The sequence below is a fragment of the Sceloporus occidentalis genome, unplaced genomic scaffold (genome assembly GCF_023333645.1).
Source record: "Sceloporus occidentalis isolate IW3139 unplaced genomic scaffold, rSceOcc1.0.p SCAF_4, whole genome shotgun sequence".
Taxonomy (NCBI): domain Eukaryota; kingdom Metazoa; phylum Chordata; class Lepidosauria; order Squamata; family Phrynosomatidae; genus Sceloporus; species Sceloporus occidentalis.
The window spans coordinates 72,182,990-72,202,751 of NW_028316984.1; positions in this window are offsets into that span (position 1 = coordinate 72,182,990).

Genomic DNA, 19,762 nt, shown 5'->3' on the forward strand with positions numbered 1-19,762 from the left:
AAATGAAAGGGAAAGGGAACAAGCAGCTAGCCACGTTCTATCTATCTATATATCTACCTCAAGCAAAAATCATGAGCATTTTTTTGCCAAAAATAATTTTAAAAAATAAAAAAAAAGGGGGGGGGGGAAGGTGCCTGATGCGAGCTCCGTTCGTGCCCTGCCTCTGACCTGACCTGAACTGACCCTTTTCCTCCTGCTTACATTCTCTTCAGAGGAGGTTTGCCATTGCCTTCCACTGAGGCTGAGAGAGAGTGACCTGTTAGTTCCAACTAAAGTAGACCCATGGAATCAATTGGGAATAAAAGGGAAATGCAGCGCAGGCATTCTGATTGTAGCGCCCGCATATAACACAAATAATAATAATAATAGTAATAATAATAATAAAGGCTCTTAAGTTCCAGGAACAAGAGGAAATGAAAGTAGCACAAGCAAGCACACACACATTCTATGTCACCCAAAAACTCATGAGCATAGACTGTCAAAAATCAAAAGATTTCCCTACATCCCTCCTCTGGCTTGGTCCCACAGCCCAATTTCCCTTGTCAATCCTCCTCCTCCTCCTTCCTTCCAACCTTCCCCTCCCTCTGAGCTGCCCTGGCCCCTTCATTCACCTCCTCCTGCTCCATTATAGAATGCCCTCCATGGCTCCCTTCTTCCCCCGGCTCCCTCCCTCCTCCTCCTCCTCCTCCTCCATCACTTTCTCCAGTACCCCCCCCACCCCGTCCTTCCTCTGACAGCCCTTTGCAGCCCCTGTCAGTCACCCTGATTTTCCCTTTAGCCTTCTGTCACCCTGCCTCCTGTCAGATTCCTGCAAATTTTTTGCATCCAGGGTCCTTCCTCCTCCTCCTCCTCCTCCTCCTTCTCCAATGAGGGGAGGGAATGCTGTGCCCTCAGCCTGCTCTCTGACCTTAATCCCTCCCCTGAACTTGACCCGATCATGATCGGGGGCAAGTTCATATTTTGCGGAACCTGGTTTTTTTTTTTTTTTTTTTTAAAAAAAGACGGATTTTGCCTCAAATCTGGATGACCCGGTCTAAAGGGCATTTCCTTGTGCATGGCTCTAAATGGATTGTGACAGAATCAGACCCAATATGAACTTCTCATGGAAGAATCAATTTCTGATCCAGGGTAAAAGGTAGTCTGAATGGGCCCTTAGTCAGGGATTCAGTTTTGGCTATGTTTGGCTGGAATGATTATTATTATTTAATTAACTTTTAAGTTTGTGCCCAGAGGACCAGTTGTCCTCTATGTCTTACTCTTTAATGTTCTTTGCTTCATAATAAACCTTTTTCTTCAGTACTCTGCCTCTTTCTTCATTCCTTTTAATGGCCATAGCTCGGTTACCAGTAGAAGGCCCCAGCAATGACCCAATGCATTGCTGGGGTGTGACAAGTTAAAACTTTGGGTGGTGGCAGCAAGTTGTTTTTGGGATCAAAGGATCTCAAAGGGTCCCATCCAGCTCAGCCGAATGGAGTGGGACCATAGCGAACCTTCACATCCAACCTTGGAAGGATGCAAGGCTGAGTCAACTCTGAACCCTTGGCTGGTATTGAACTCACAACCTTGTGGTTTGTGAATGAGTGGCTGCAGTACAGGCATTTAACCACTGCACCACAAGGGATCTTGACAGGACCATCTCAGTGTATTTAAATAGAAGCACCCCATTTTGTTCATGATAGCACCATCAGTATGCGATTGTGGCACACTTGCTGAGCTGTAGAATCTCAGAGCTGTTGAAACCCAGTCATTAGCACTATCCAGGTCAGTGTTCTCAAGGAAGGTCTCAGCTTGCCCAATGGTGCACCAGGATACAAGTTGCAAAATGGACATTCAGATATAGCTCTAAGTGTCAGACATGCTTCATCCTTGCTCTTTAGGTGGAAGGTGTGTGTTTTGGTCAAGAAATAGCAAACCCATTGTGAAGTCATATATGGAATAACCTATCACAGCAGTGGCATCGCAAAGCGGGTGCTGGGGGTGTGAACCACACTGGGTGAACCCTAGAGGAAGAATGACATTCGGTTGCCCCCCCTCCCCGATGCTGTAACCTTATTCTCCTTATGAGAGCAGTATCATGAGGAGAACAATGTGGTAGCACTAAGCACCCCCCCCCCAGTGCTGTCACCTTGGCACGGTGCACAGCAGGGAGGGAGTGTGCCCAGCCCCCCATTGTGCATTGTTCAGTGAGTAGAATGGCGTGTGGCAGGGAGGAAGTGTGTCCAGTCTCCCTACTGCACACTGTTGTAGTCACGAGTAGAGGCTGCCAGTGCCCTTTTGGTCCTGTCCCATGAAGGCCACACCCCAGCACCCAGTGACACTCCGGGTGGCAACACCACTGTATCAGAGAGATCCAGAAACAAAGCAAATACACAACTTATATTTTTAATTATTTTTTCCCCTTTAACACTTGCAAGTGCCCAGGTGAGTGCATCTACAGTCTGTAAGAACAGTCAGGAGCAAACCAAGCCAGTCCTAGGGTTACACATGGTTTCAGTAGAAGCAGAAGTGTGGTCCAGGTAGCCTAAGGTCCAAATGGGAAAAGGGATCCTGAGCAGAGTCCAAGTCTGAGGAGGAATTTGTCAGAAAGATTAATCTGAGGTACATGCTGAATTCCACCAAACCAGACAAGGCCACAAGGAAATATTAGAGCTGTTTGTCTGCAGCATTAGAGTTGGTTGTTGTTAACTACCATCAAGTCAACTTCTGCATATGAATGAGAGACTTCTAAGTCACCCTGTCATAAAACAGTCCTACTATGATCTTGCAGACTTAGGACTGGGGCTTCCTTAACTGAATCTGTCCACCTTCCTCTTCATCTACTGCCTTGCCAAGTGTCATAATCTTTTATACTGAGCTGTGTATTCTCATGATAAGATTTTTTCTAGCTCCCATTTGTTTGTGTTTTTGGCAGTCCAGAGTATCCGAGGAAGGACCTCATTTCAAATCAGTAAATTATCTTTATTCTCAGCTTTCTTCACTGTCCAGCTTTCATAACCATTCATAGAAACTGGAAATATAATGGCATGGACAATCCTGACTTTGGTATTAATGATATATTTTTATACTTCCAGGATCTTGTATAGTTTCTTTCATAGCTCCCCTTCCAAGTCCAACGGGAAACTCTTCCTGATAGGGCATGACAATATCACTGTTCACATTTATCCAAAAAGTATCAGAAATCTTTTATTTATGCATTTATGTATTTTGAACAGCAGTTTGGGAATTTTCAAAACCTTCACAAAAGCCTCTAAGACACATGGAGATACCTAGAGCAGGCTAAGAGGAGCACAATGTTGAAGGCTGTTGCTAAACAAGTTCCTTCAGATGTAATACCCACTGAGTTCAATGGCACTTATTTCTGCAACACATTTTCTTGCATTCCTGCTACAAAAGGTCTGGCTCACCTTCTGGCTCCACATGGTATCCCAAGATTCTTGGAAACATAAGAAGAGTCACAGTTTGAAAAGGTCTTGTGAAGACTGATAAAATGAATTGGAGGTAACTCAATACTGGGGGATGTAGGAAGAAAAAAAATCTTTAGGTACTTTGTTTCATGAGCAAGCTGTAGTCAGGTTTTTGGAAGGTCAAGAGATAAAATATTTTGAGTAGCTTAGGCTACAGAGGGAAATGACAGTCTTTTATTTCTCTGTTTTGAGAATAATTTGGAAGACAATACTCTCTCACACACACTTTCTCCCCCCCTTCTTTTCTTATCCTCTCTTCTTCCCCTTTTCCTTCTAAATACACAAACTGCCTTCAGTCAAAGCTTTCCTGTTTTAAACCTTTTAATCATACCACATGCTGGTAAAAGGTACTTGAAGGTGCAGGGGAGCTGATTAGACAGCATTGACCCTCAGTGACCAAAGGTGTTCTTGAACTCTGTACTAGCCTGAGGCTGAGTGAACCAGTTTCTTTTAGCACAACCCTCCCTGTTGTAAGAAACTTTTGTTGCTGTGCTTTAAAAACAACTAGGTATTTTAAACTCTAGGCACTGTTTCATGAAGAACTCCCTGCAATTTCCTCTATGGATGTTAATGCCCTGCAAGACCCTGGTGACAAGTTTTCTAGTATTTCGTTTGAGTTGAAGGACACAGCTGCTGCAGAAACAGTTTATGCAGCATTATTTAAGAGCATTAGGACAAAGTAAAGAAAAGGGGCCATGGTATGTTTGCAAATAACTATAGCCCGAGACAGACGGGCACCGCTCTTGCATCATGGACACATCACAGTGCGCCAATGGCACACTGATGATGTCATCTCTGCACACCAAAAAGAACCTGTTTTTCCTGGGTTCCTTTTGATCCGGAAGGACGCCGCACAGTTTGGCTGCTGCGGTGTCTCCCTGGAGGGAAACTGGGTGCCTCCAGCCCGTCTCTTGTGGGCGGTCTGGAGAGCCCCTCTGAAACAAGATTTAAACCAGATTATTGTAATTGGAGACTCCCAGGCTGGAAGGAACCATGCCCAGTATGACTGATTTGACATCCTTGCAGTATTTAACATTTTTCTCTGAACCCAATACAACATCTAGTTGATTTAAAAAATTCCATATTCTCACTGGTTAAGTCCCTTTAATTGAGTTGTGTCTTTGGCCAAGATTAGGGTTTCTTAACTAGAGTTCGTGGGAACCATAGGATTCCATGAGAAGTTGCTAGTGGTTCCACAAGAAATTGTGATTGAAAAGGGTAATCTTTTTTTTAGGTGTAGATATAACAATTTTCATACTGGTGTTCCTTGAGACCTGAAAATTATTTCAAGGCTTCTTCCAGAGTAAAAATGCTGAGAAAGGATGCTCTAGATAATAAAATTTCTCCACTCACTCTGAAATGTGTTTTACTTATGACTTCTTTTAGTGACCCTCACCTCACATTTAAACAGTAAAGAAATTGCCCTTTTGAAATACTTGTGAACTCCTGTCTGAACCATGAGACTGACACATCTCTTACTTATCTGCATGGGAAGATAAACCCCCCAGATAACCCATCTTCCCTGGTGTTCAGTGGCTTCATGCACCTTTGTCAAACCTTTAGTTCTTCTTTTCTGTCTCTTTGTCCTTAGAACCATCACTTCCATTTTTATATGCCCAATTTACTCTATATGTTCAAATCCTCCCAAACTTTAGTCAAGCCAAACTCACAAATCTGTCTTGAATGTGTGCCAAACATACACATAAAGAAAGGTTGAAATGTCAATGTCTGTTTTGTTAGTCACACTAGTAGAGTTCTGTCTGTCAATTTGTTCAGCTCTCCATACCATACTATATTACTGGATGAATATAGGCCTGAATCCTTTTGGTTGGCCAGCTACAGTAAATGTATTGAATCAATTGGGCTTGCATAATTGTTGACCATATTTACCAGGCTGTTGGGATGTTCTCTGTGACATGTGAAGGAAGTCACTGCATGGTAGGGATGGAAAAGATATTGATAATAACTCATTCTCAGGTCAAAACAATTATTTTCCTGGCAGTCATGAACTCACAATGGGCGGGGGGGGGGGGGGGACAGCAAGAATTTTTGCCCAGTTTCCTCCTAGTCAAATATCCTAAGAGTTGTCAAGGAATTATTCTGTGAATACACATGGGCTTTTACACAAAAACCTATTTTCTCTGCAGGAAATCAGGCTTTTATACACAAAACCCCACAACTTATTTTCTGAGAATAATTTCTGTGTAAGACTTTAGGATATTTGAATGCAGAAAGAGTATGGTGGAAGAATATCAATTTTTTTACTGCAGCAGCAAAAATCTTCTTCAATTATGCGTCTTTTCATGAGGATGAACTTGTAGAAGATTTAAACTTCTACTCCCTAGGCTAATGTGGGCATGAATTTTTGGAGCAGTAGATTTGGGTTGGCATGCAATTGCCACTTTGTAGCCATAGATTCTGCATCCAGAGATTCAGCCTTCCACGGCTTGAATATATATATGTCCAGAAAGCAAAGCTTGATTTTTCCATTTTATTTAAGGAACACCATTTTATTATGGCACTGTATATGGTAGGATTTGAGCATCTACAGATTCTGGTATCCACAGCAAGTCCTAGGACCAAAGCCCATTGGATAACAAGGGCCCACTGCACTGGATGTTTCAGAATGACCATGGATAAGCCTCTTTATTAGTTTAACATTTTAATTTTTTTTCATTGATTGTACTGCATTTGATAGTCTAAATGGAATAATGGGAATACAAAGCCATTTTGGTGCTTGGCAGTTTCACATAATATGGAAGAACCATGACTATTGCTTTAAGTTTTTATTTGGCTAGCTTTTTTTTCAAAGCGGTCAACGTAACATGTATTGATTAAAGTTTTTTCTTTCTCTCCTGCTTTCAGTGGGAATCCAGTTATTGCTCCTTAAGTTGAAAGAATGACCTCCAGCAACCTGCTGAGGTGAAAGCTTTCAAGTAGTCGATAAAGCACATCCCGAGTTTCTTGTTTAGGGCATTTACTGTTGCCATGATTACCTATAGGGTTAAAATTTGATCTCACATACACTGAGCCAGACTATTTGAGTTTGCACCATTTTGTACTCTCTTCTCTTTCTAATCCAGGAGCAATTGCAGTGCCCTACATGAAAGAAGGATGGGAAAAAGGCAGAATAGTAGGCTACTGTTATGTACTGACAGCCTTTCCTTCATCTGACAGGTGAGTTCTTGAAGTAGACAGTTTGAACTGGCCAGTGTCAAGCCCTTGTAGCAGATTTCATCAAGAAGAGGCTTCTTATTCCTAAAGGACAATGTCCCTATGAACATACTGCAGCTAGGAAGCAGAGCTGAAACCTTCATTTCCGAACAAAACATGTTCCTTATAAGACTGGCAGTATTTTTCTAATGTTGAGTCTGGTCATAGAGAGCTGAATTATTGCAAATTCTGAGCAGTCTACAAATTTGGATACCATACAAACATACTGATATTTTAAAATCTCAAGATAAGGGTGGGAAACATGGAGCCTGTGGGCTTAATGCACACCCAGAAGAGTTTTGAAACCTTCAGCAATGCCCCCCCCCCGTACCCCCAAAACGATCAGTTATTTTTACTTTCTTGTTAACAATGTCTTCATCTTCTCTGTGAGGAATGTTGCCATGTTTTTGCCTGAAGCCCTCTTGCCATTTTAAGTCTGGGAAAGTGGACTGCCAGGAAGTGAACTGAAGGTTGACTTCTGGGTTATTTCTAGGTTGAATAACGGCGTCTACAAGGCATAAGAAGGCTTTTTAGTAAAAAGCAAATCAAATGCAGAAATGCAAATCAGAACAAAATAACACACACATACACATAAAGTGAAAAATCCAAGGGTGGTGATAGGGTGCACATCTCTCCCTGATCTTGTGAGATGTTAATGTGGCTGCCCAACCCATGGCAGTTATCTACCCTATCTTGGTGGAAGTTATTTTTTCTGATTCATATATATCTGTAATATGTTTGTTTGGCACTCAAGAAAGGGCCTTCTTGGTTCTTTTCAATTTCTAGAACTCATTGCCAAGGGAAGTCTGCGTAGCCCTTCTTTGATAGCCTTTTTTAACAGGTCACTCTCCTTCAGAAAGGTCTTGGGTCACATTAGCTGACCAGTTGTGACCATTTTGTTCAAAAGGTTGTTTTCAAAACTGATTTCATTAAAGTTTTAGATGTTTGTTCTTAATGAATCTTCTGAGTGTTTTCCTTAATTAAAGTAGCCAATTTATCAACTTCTGTCAGTTCATATAATTTTAACAACTCATCATCTTGTTTTGGGACTATCAGTTTTCCCCATCTCAGTGTGTAGGCAAGTCTTACTGCTGTTGTCATATAACATATTATTTTTCCATGTTCTTACTCCAAATTCCCATTCAGCAATCTAAGCAGAAAGAATATTCATTTTAATTCAAATTTGAATTTTAAAATATTTTCTGTTATTGCATAAGTCCAATATTTTTTCACCATCCCTAAGTTCACCTGATGCGATTTCAAAAAGTCCCTTCTTTCTTTTTGTATTTCCAAAAAAATATTCAAGGAACCTTTATACATTTTGGAAATTCTTTCTGAAGTTAAATACCAATCGTAAATCATCTTGTAAAAATTTTGTTTAGGCTCATAACAGGAATTTTTTTTATATTAATCTTTATTGAATTATTTACAACATAAAAAGGGCAGTACCAAAACATTTCCAAATTCTTATTCCAATATTTCTTAACCCTCCCCTCCCCCACCCCACCCCCTCACTTTCTATTTCACTTACTGCTTATTTATTAGCTATAAAATCTCTATTTCTCGAAGATCTATCATCCTTACTTCCTTATCTCATCGTCTTTCATTCTATTTTGCTTAAATCCTAAGTTTATACAATAATTAACTCTTTATCTATAATACTACACAGCAACGGTATCACGTATCTAACGTAATTTCCCTTCACTCCTTATTACCTTATTTAACCTTTCCCTTTTGAAACAATTCTCTTATTCTCGACCAAGTTAAATTATCTTCTTCTCGCATTTCATCTTTTAATTTCAAAGTTATGGTATCCATTTCTATGATTTCTAAACACTTTCCTAACCAATCCTCCACTTTCGGCACTTCCTTATTTCTCCAGACTTTGGCAATTGTTATTCTGGCAGCGGTGATTAAATATAATAGTGGTTTCAATTTTGGTCTTAAATCCTTGTTTTCTACTATGTTTAAAAGACAGAGCTCCGGGACCAGAGGGAATTCCAATTGTAAAATTATTTCAATTTTCTTGTGTACTTCTCTCCAGAATTTTTTTATCAGAGGACAACTCCACCACATGTGAAAAAAACTTCCCGTAGTTCGTTCACATTTCCAACATTTTCCTTTATCATTTTTATATATTTTCGCTAATCTGTTCGGTGTCATATACCATCTGTGCATCATTTTGTAGAAATTTTCTTTTAGATCCATACACAATGTAAATTTTAAATCCTGTCCCCAAGCTCTTTTCCATGCCTCGTACTGTATGTTCTTCCCTATATTCTGTGCCCATAAAATCATACAATGCTTAATTTGTTCTTGTTCCAATTCAAGTCTCAAAATTAGATTATAGAAATTTATTTTTTTCTTATCCTTATCCATCCATATGACATCCAATTCTGTCTTCTTTAACATTATACCTACATTTTTTCTGTCTGCTTTATATTTTTCCGTTAATTGGTAATATAAGTACCAATCTATTTTAATTCCCTCTTTTAGCATTTCTTCCCTAGATTTCATTGTAATTTTTCCCTCTATTATCTTTACATAATCTTTATATTTTAACCAATCTCTTCCCTCAATTCTGCCCTTCTTTAATATTGCTTCGTGAGGAGAAGCCCACTCTGGTAACTTTGTATAATATTTTTCCTTGTATTTTGTCCATACTTTATATAATGCTTTCCTTACAATATGCTCTTTGAATTCCTTGTTTAGTTCAACTTTATTCCACCACATGTAGGCGTGCCACCCGTATCTTAAATTAAATCCCTCTAAATCTAGTAATTGCTCATCCTTTAATTCCACCCATTTTGTTATCCATTCCAGGCAACATGCATGAAAATATAATTTCAAGTTTGGCATCCCTAATCCTCCTCTTTCTTTGCTGTCCGTTAAAATTGTCCAATTAATTCTGGCTTTCCTTCTCGCCCACACAAATCTTTTTAGGTCCCTGTCCCATGTAGTGAAGATCCCCTCGTTATGAATTATTGGTAGATTTTGAAATAAAAATAGGATTTTTGGTAAAACACTCATTTTTATTAGAGCAATTCTTCCTAATAATGATAATTGTAATTTATTCCATTTTTCCAAATTGTTTTTTATATCCTACCAACTCTTTTTATAATTATTATCAAACAGATCACTATTTTTCTTTGTTATATAGATCCCTAAGTATTTAACTTTTTGTTGAATTTTTATCCCTGTTTTCCCATATAATATCTCCTGTCTCTTTTTTGTCATATTACAGGTAATCATCGCTGATTTATCTTTATTAATTTTTAGTCCTGCATTTTCACCAAATTCAGTTACTATTTTAAATACATTTGAGATATTTTCAATGGGTTCTTCAACTATTAGAACAACATCATCTGCATAAGCTCTTAATCTAATTTCTTTCCCCTTAAATTTAAATCCCTTTATTGAATTATCTTCTCTAATCTTATTACATAGCACTTCCAAACACATGATAAATAATAATGGTGACAATGGGCATCCCTGTCTAGTTCCCCTATTTATTATACAATCTTTAGTCCTAATTCCATTTACTATAATTCTAGCCTTTTGTTCCTTATATATTTCTTCGATCCATTTCGTCATATTCTGTCCTATATCCAATTTTTAAATTATTCTTATCATGAAATCCCAATCTAAGTTGTCGAAAGCTTTTTCAGCATCAAGAAATATTAGTGCTACTTCTTTCCCTGGATTTTTCTCGTAGTACTCGATTAAGTCAATTATGATTCTTATATTTTGTTTAATGTGTCTATTTGGTAGAAAGCCGCATTGATCCTCTTTTATCCATTTTCTCAAAACAATTTTTAATCTTTCTGCTAAGATATTGGTAAAAATTTTGTAATCCGTATTTAATAAAGAAATAGGCCTAAAATTTTGTGGGCAGTCCTGATCTTTCCCTTCTTTAGGTATTAAAGTTATGTTCGCCTCCCTCCATGAATCTGGTATACCTTCTATTAAGATGTTATTAAATATTTTTTCTAATGGTTCTAATAATTCACCCTCGAAAACTTTATAGAAATTTAGTGTATGTCTGTTTCCATGCCAATTTTCTCCACTCTCATAATATATTCGCTTAGTCTGTCCTGTTCAATTTTTTTCCTACTCTTTTTTTCATATAAGTTACTGTAATACTTATGAAAAATTTCTCTCATCTTAGCTTGTTCTGTAATAATTCTTTGACTGTCTCTTAATTTCAATATCTGTCTTTCTTCTTTCATCTTTTTAACTTTGTAAGCCAAAAATTTGCCGGCTTTGTTTCCAAATTCAAATTGTCTTTGTTTAGCAAATTTTAATTTTTTGGTTATTTCGTCTGTCATTTTAACATTTAACTGGTTATTTAAAATTTTTATTTCTTTATCAATTTTTTTATTCTGTGGGTTTCTCAGTTTTTCTTTCTCTTTCTCCTGAATCTTTTCTGAAATGACTCTTATCTCATCTTGTGACCTTTTTTTCCTTTCAGATTTTTTTTCATCAAGTGTCCTCTTATCACAGCCTTTGCTGCGTCCCATATAATTTTCATGTTTGTATCCTTTTCCAGATTTTCCTTAAAATAAAAATTGATCTGTTGTCTGATTTCCTTCTCTATTTTTTTATCCTTCAACAGTGATTCATCTAATCTCCATCTATAGTCAAATTCCTTTTTCATTAATTCTAGAAAAATTTGGTTATGGTCCGAATTTTTGTTTACTTTAATTTTTACCTCCTTTACATCTTGTGCCAAATCTCTTGAAATTAAGAACATATCAATCCTGGATGCCGAATTGTGCGGGTTCGAGTAGAAAGTGTAATCTTTAGTTTTTTTCATTTCTATATCTCCACACATCTAATAGCGAGAAAGTATCCAACATTTCAAAAAAAGTTTCTGGCAGTTTACCCTGTTTTTCTGTTATTTTCTTTGTTGATATTCTATCTATTTTAGGGTCTATTACTCCGTTCCAATCTCCCATTAATATAAGTGTTTCAAATTTCAATTCTTTTATCTCTTTGCATAATTTTTTATAGAATTTGGCTTTCCTTTCTGTTGGGCCATAAATACCAATTACCAAAGTCTTCCTACCTTCTATCATAACTTCAACCCCCACATATCTTCCTTCATTATCATTTAATTTTTCTACAGCAGTTGTTTTATTTTTAACATATAAAGCTACTCCATTCCTTTTTTTTTCACCCGCGGAGATAAAGACTTCTCCCAATTTTGGATTTTTCAAATATTTTACATCTTTTTTCTTAATCCTTGTTTCTTGTATACTACATATATCCCCCCCATTTTTTTCCAATACATGAAATATTTTTTTCCGCTTGTATCCCATATTCATCCCCTTCACATTCCATGATGTGATTTTCATCTCCTTTCACTCAACAGTTGTTTTCAGCTTCCTCCGTCTTCTTCTCTTTCTTCTCCTTCCTCTTCCTTCTTTTTTGAAAGTCCAGTCTCCAACAGCCCCTTCAAGGCATCCATATCCCCTTCCCATTCCAGTTCCACTCCTCCTGTAGCTCCCAACAGCATCACTTCACCCTCCGGATCCTGTTCTTCTTCGGTGTTCTTCTGCTCTTCATCTTTGTCTTTCTGTTTCATCTTTTCTTTCTCTTCCTTATCATCATTCTTTCCTTCTTGTCCACTTTCTTTCTTAGATTGCAGCTCTTTCACTTCCTTATTCATTTTCTCTTCTTCTTTGAACCATCTATTATAAAAAAATTTTGCCTTTTCTAAAGTGTCAATCTTATAAAATCTTTGTCTCCATGTGAAGGAGATTCCTTCTGGCATCTCCCATTTATATCTCACATTTTTAGCTTGTAGCATTCTTGTCAATGTTGTATAGTCTCTCCTTTTACGTAGCAGATCGCCAGGCACATCCTTAAAATTTTTTATTTCAACGTCATCAATCATTAATTTTTTAACATAACTTTCTTGTATTATTTTATCTTTAATTCTCTCTCTAGTAAAATAAACAACAATGTCTCTGGACAAATTTCTATTCTTTGCAGCCACTGAATTAATACGAAAAATTTTATCGATATCTAAGTCCAGATATTCAGGAGTGCAATCAATCAATTTAGCGAGGGCTGGAACCAATTTATCATAAAGATCTTCGTTGTATTTTTCCCTCAAGCCTCTAATTTTTATACACTTCCTTCTGTCTTTCAGTTCTTTCATTCTGCTTAGATCCTTTTCATGTGCTTGTATTATTGCTAATTCTTGCGTTGCTCTCTCCAGCTCTTCTGTTTTAATTTCTAATTTTGTCGTTTTCTTTTTCACTTCAGTCACCTCATCGGAAAGCGTCTTCATCACCTCCTTCAACCCCTCCATATCTCCCTTAAAGTCTCGTCTTAATTCTTCCCTTGAATCTTTTATCTCTTGAGATATATTATTTTCCACTTTCTGTATATTGGCTTCCATTTTTTGGATCGCCTCCAAGACCTTCAAATTTACATCCATTGCTTTCAATTCCATAGATGGTCTTCTTACCTGACTTTGCCTTATTTCTATTTGTTGTGCCATTTTTCTTTCCTTCTCCTTTTCACTCGCTCGTGTGGTTATTGTTCTTTCTGGTCTCTCCACACTCATAGTTCTAAGTCCAACAACAGCAACAAAAAAAAGCTTTCTGTTCTATACTTTCCTTTATCTGTGTTCTGCTGCTTTCTGTTCTATACTTTCCTTTATCTATGTTCTGCTGCTTTCTGTTCTATACTTTCCTTTATCTATGTTCTGCTGCTTTCTGTTCTATACTTTCCTTTATCTATGTTCTGCTGCTTTCTGTTCTATACTTTCCTTTATCTATGTTCTGCTGCTTTCTGTTCTATACTTTCCTTTATCTATGTTCTGCTGCTTTCTGTTCTATACTTTCCTTTATCTATGTTCTGCTGCTTTCTATTCTATACTTTCCTTTATCTATGTTCTGCTGCTTTCTGTTCTATACAGTGGTACCCCGGGATACGAATTGATTGCGTTACGAAATTTCCGGGGTACGAAAAAGTTAGATTGGAAAAAACTGTTCCGGGTAACGAAAGATTTTTCGGGTTACGAAATTCATTTCGGCGCGTTTCGGCGCGAAATTCAAATGCGAAGCGCGGCTAGCGGCTTTCCAGCGCTAACGGAAAGCCTTTTCGGGTTGCGAAATGTATCGGGTTACGAACGGCGCCGCGGAACGAATTAATTTCGTAACCCGAGGTAGCACTGTACTTTCCTTTATCTATGTTCTGCTGCTTTCTGTTCTATACTTTCCTTTATCTATGTTCTGCTGCTTTCTGTTCTATGCTTTCCTCTATCTATGTTCTACTGCAATTTATCCTCCTCACCGCTAGGCGTCACTGTAGTTTCTTACTTGAGTCTCTGTGCCACTATTCGTTCCTTCTTGCTTCTCCTCTTCATTTTCAACTTCCTCCTTTTACCTCCCTCCTTGCCAATTTCCTGTCTCCACACGTGGCCAGCGACCTTGAAAACGCCGAGCCCTCCCTTCCCCCTCCAGGCACAACAAGACCAGGCAAAAGTGAGTCTTTATCTTGATTTCAGTCACAGTCTTTCCCAATTCGTCTGCTTCTCCTCCTGGTCCGCTTTCGTCTGCTTCTCCTCCTGGTCCGCTTTCGTCTGCTTCTCCTCTCTGCTTCAACAGGAAACTATCTTATCTTTCCAATTTCTTATTTCTCTCTCTCTCTTCCACTCTTCCCCAGCCCACTGCTCCACTGCTCCACAAATGTCCTCCAAAGTCTTTTTTATCGCAGCTGGGTGCTTCCTTCCCGTTTTGTATTCAATTCCCTTTAATGTGTTCAATGGCCTTCTCACATATAACTTAGACTGGTGTTCTCCTCTCTGTCTTAATCCACTCTAGCCTTCCGACAAGGTATTATTGAGGAGAATCTGTTTTGTAAAGCAGTAGCATATGTCCTCTTTGTTTCTCCCTCCCCTAAAAGTCCGGCTCGGCGAGGCTTGGCTTTACCCCAGCTTGCAGTCGCGGCTTGCTCCCGTCTCCCTGCTTCTCTCCCTTATTCTGGGGTCTGAGAAACCCAGTCTAAGAGAAAAAAGGCAGGTCTGAGACCCCGAGAGCCCACCTGAGTCCCCCTTAACGAGGGGATCGCTTTGACCCCAAAATAGTTACTGCAAGCGGCACAGCTTTCCTCCTGCTACTGAGAATTGCTGTTAGCGCTCCGCCATCTTTACCGGAAGTCCATAACAGGAAATTTTAAGCCTTTTTCTCCAAACATTCTCCCTCTGTTCTATCTGTATATTATGACATATATTTTGTGCCCATTTAACCATTCAGTCTTTCACTTGTTCATCTACCATTTCACTTTTCAGTGATAACATATACATTATCACTACCAGCTCTTCATAATTTGAATACAATTGTAATTCACATTCTGATTTTGTCATTTCAAAACTAATTAACTTCTTATCCATTTTAAAATCCTCAAACAATTGCCTATAGAAGTCCCATTGCAAATTAATACCCTGTAATTCCAATTCCTCTCATATATATATATATATATATATATATATGGCCCTTGCAGTCTCTTCCAACTCTTTGAATCTATTATTCTATGATTCCTTGGCTTTCTCCTTTCTGGCTTTGGTTATCTGGATTTCTGTATTTGTTTAACAACTTATGGGTCAGCTGAGACCTTGCCCTTGTGTCTTCTTTCATCTTCCAGAATTATCGGTACATAATGTGGATAGGACTGAATATTTTGTAGCCTCTCGCCTTATGAAATCCTCTCTCTTTCTCTCTGGAGAATTGCTGCCTGTAGGCATAGGACACCTGTCCATAGTTTGGATCTTATTCTGCACAAAATTTTCACATTTTAAAAACATTTTAGTGGCAATTACTAATTACTATGCAGAAAATAATACATCTGTGTAAAAGTATTACTTTCTGTGTGAAATATTATTTTTTGTGAAGAAACTTCTGTTTTCTGTGCAGAAAATATTGTGTGTGGAATCTGCATGATTTTATGCACAGAAAACATAATTTTCTGCACTGTAAACTGATTTTTCTGCATAGAAAATGAAATTTAGGGTACAGAAAATGATATTTTCTGAGCAATTAAACCATGAGCCAATTTTCCATAAATTAAGTCCCAAACTGCAAAGATGCTTCTCCATCCAAGATTCTCCTTTTCAGGGTCTTCCGACACCCAAGGTAGACATTTTGACCATTTCTCTCAATATTTTAAAATATTCTTTCCATTCTAACTTCAGATTGAAATTTACTTCAACATTGTACCTGACAAAACCAGCTGGTCAGGTTAGGGGGCATAACATAACATGATAAGGGTGCCTTTGTTCATTGGTAGCCATATTATATTTTGGGTCATGATTCCGTCAGACTCAATTTATGTTCAAAATATGACTTATGTACAAAAGATGTCAGTCACCAAATTATAGAGATTAAATAGCTTGTACATCTTAACAAAAAGCATGCTAATTTTCCATGTCCCATTTCCCTGTTCATAATTTTCATTTCCCAGTGATCTTTTATTTTGAATATCACTGCTGTTCACAAAACTGTTTTGCATACTGAAGTTATCAAACTGCCAAATTCAAAGAATCTCTTCCAGTTCTAAACTGTCATCCTGTATAATCTTTCTCTCTCACTCACATACAGTTTAATTAATGGCTGCATGAACTACTGAGGACAGAGCAATTTTAATTGGATCAATATAATCCAGTTTCACTTTTCATTGGCTGCATCTGCACTGCAGAAATAATCCAGGTTGACACCACTTTAACTGCCATGCCTCAATGCTATGGAATTCTGGGAACTGTAGTTTTGTGAGACATTTTGCCTTCTTTGTCAGGCAGTTCTGTTGCCAAAACAAACTACAAATCTCAGGATTCCATGACACTGAGCCATGGCAGTTAAAGTGGTGTCAAAGTGGATTATCTCTGCAATGTGGATGCAGCCTTAGTCAGCCAGCAGAAATACCATTTTAACTCAGCTAAAAAATTGATCTCCATATTAGTATCAGGCCAGCCTTGTGTCTCATGGAAATTACATTTTATCTCACAAGGCTGGCTGGAACGATACAAAAGGGGCCGGGAAGGGAATGGAATGAGTGAGGGACGAGTGAGGGACGCATTTTACTACACACGGAGCACCGCCGCCACCAGAAGTCCCTGTTCCGTTCCCCATCCATTCCCCATCTGTCCCAGAGGAGGAGATTTTTGAGAACGGAACGGAACAGGAACTTCCTGTGTGCTGTAAAATGCATCCCTCACTCGTTCCATTCCCTTCCTGGCCCCTTTTGTACCATTCCAGGAGCCTTGTGCAATAAGGCTCTTTGAAAGCAAATAGGGAAGGAAACCACTTTGAAAACATTTCTTTTCACACCTCTTTTTCTTTATGCAATTCCACTACTATGGAGTTTATCACATGGAGTTTATCGCATGCAGAAATAGGATTTAAATCAGGAAAATCTCACAAAAGTGGGATCGTTTTCGGATGACGTCAAGGGGCATTAAGCATTAATCTGACATTAACGTACCCACAAAGTGGACAAAATCAGCTGTTTTTTGTCCACTTTCTGTGTGGGTTAATGTCAGATTAATGCTCAATAAGCTCTATGTGTCTGAAAACAATTCTGCTTTTGCGGGATTTTTCCAGGATTAAAATCCTGTTTCTGCACAGGATTTGGACACTTAGGGGCTCAACTAACCACACTAAGGGGCTAGCTGGATCTAGCTAGATCAGGGCTGCAGCAACCTTATGCTGTGGCCCTGATCCAGCCTTTTGAGGGTGTAAAAAAGGAGCCACAAAAAGCAGCTCCTTTTTGTACCCTCGAAAGGGCACCAGAGCCATGGTGGCACAGCTATATGGTGCTCCTTTGGCACTGTGTCATCTGGAGTGATGTGCGGCATCTGGGTGCCCTGGGGTGTGTGTGGAGGCAGGCTTGCATTGTTAGGTAAGTGCACCCTGATTGTGCCCTCATGCCGGCCTTTCAGGCCAGTCTGTAAAGGGCCTTAGCCTTCTATGTGATAAACTCCTATGAAAACTCCTGTGACTATGCTAAGTTTCTTCCCTGCAGTTCTGACATTACAGGATCCTCTCCTCCTCTTATCTCCTCCCACTTGCTATTCCAAAGCAGTCTAACTCCATGCCTCTTGGTTTATTTATTTTTAATTGTGTTGTTTTTGTGCAATTATGGCAAAACAAAGAAAAACAATTAAAATTTATTTTATTTTATTGTTTTGTCTTAAGTAAGCAAAAATAGCAAAAATAAAAAACTTGATAGGCATGCAGTTAGCCTGGTTTGGAATATAATAATAATAATAATAATAATAATAATAATAATAATGTGGTACATATCACCAACAAGCAGTGTATTGGCACCGATTTTAGAGTTTGGGACCATGCAGCAACCGTGGTGGTGTTACAATGGTGGCGCCCCGTTTACATGGATGCTGCCATTGTGATGTAAGTGACACATGGCATCTTCACATCACTGCGCATCACTTACATAACAAGTGCACCACTGGTGTACTCATTACATCCGCCCTGCGGTGGAAAAAGAACCCACTTTTCCCAGGTTCTTTTTCCTCCAGAGGGAAGCTGCAAGGTGCGGCTGCTGCGGTATTCCTCTGTAGGAAAGTAGGCCATTGGTAGGCCACCCTTTTCAGGTGGTCTGTCCCAGGCCAATAATAATAATAATAATAATAATAATAATAATAATAATAATAATTCTCCAATTAGATCGAGGTGGCTGACAACATTAAAAGAACATTAAAATACAATAAAACACAATATCCCACAAACTCATCCAACTACAATAAAAACAATACAATTAAATTATTAAAATAAATAACTAAAACAAAGCAAGAAGTTGACTGGGAGAGAGAGAGATGGAGGATAATCAGGGCACGTCCTGACACATATCTCCTGTGTGGTCGGAACTGATTTGAAGAGGGTTTTTGCAGCCATCCAGCGGTGCTATAACAGTGATAGAGACTGCATCCACAATGCAGAAATAATCCGGTTTGGTGGTGCTTTAACTGCCGTGGTTCAGTGCTATGGAATTCTGGGGATTGTAATTTGCTGTGGCACCAGAGCAGAGCCACAACAAACTACAGTTCCCAGAATTTCATAGCACTGAGGCATGACAGTTAAAAGCGGTGTCAAACTGAATTGTTTCTGCACTGCATATACAGCCACTGAGAGCTGTTGATAGGTTTTGCCTGTCAGTGGAAAGGTGTAGTACAGTAATGAATGGAATGCAGGCCAGCAGCAGGATAGACATGACATAGTATAAAAACCAGCAAAAGATGCTTTCATCCTTTTAAAATTCCACTTTTTAGCCTTGTATGATAAAGTCTGTACTGTGCAGCAGCACTTAGTCCAGAGTGATTCTCAGCCAGAAGCGAAGTGACAAATGAGATGCTGCAGGGTCCTGTTTTGGGCCCCCTAGAGTTCAACATCTATGTAAATGATTCAGATAGTAAAGTAGCAGGGAACAACAAAAACAGGCTCTACTTGAATGGATAGGATTCTTCTGTTTTGTTTTAAGTAAAGAATGTAGGGAAAATGTTCTTTCTTTGCAAGAGAATGATCCCTTTTGTGTCTGAAGAGAGCCAAATGTGCTGTGAATAGGAATTTTTGAATTACTTTACAGCTGATCTGTCACCCATTTTGATTCCACTTTAGCAGCCATGACTGCATTCTATGGGAACCTGGGATTTATATTGTGGTGAAGCACTAGAGGAGCTCTCTGACTGAGAATTCCAAGTACCCGTCACTAAATGGCAAATTGCAGGATTTTATAAAATGGAACCGTGTCAACAAAAGGGGAATCATTATGCACATGTGTACTGTGAAAGGGCCCTGGATTGGTTTCATCACCAGAATTCAAGTTTGCAGGTTTGCTCTGTTTCATTTCTGTATCATTCTTCAAACAGTAACACCTCCACACAGTTTGCATTTATTTTATACCATGTTTCCAGAGATACACATGTATGAGTATATTTTTTACTCATTATGTATGCATCTTTCCATAGTTTATGCTCTTGATTTTATTTCTTTCCCTAAGGTATGCAATTTTCTATGCAACTTTCCCTAATATATACATTATTTCTATGCAGATTTTAA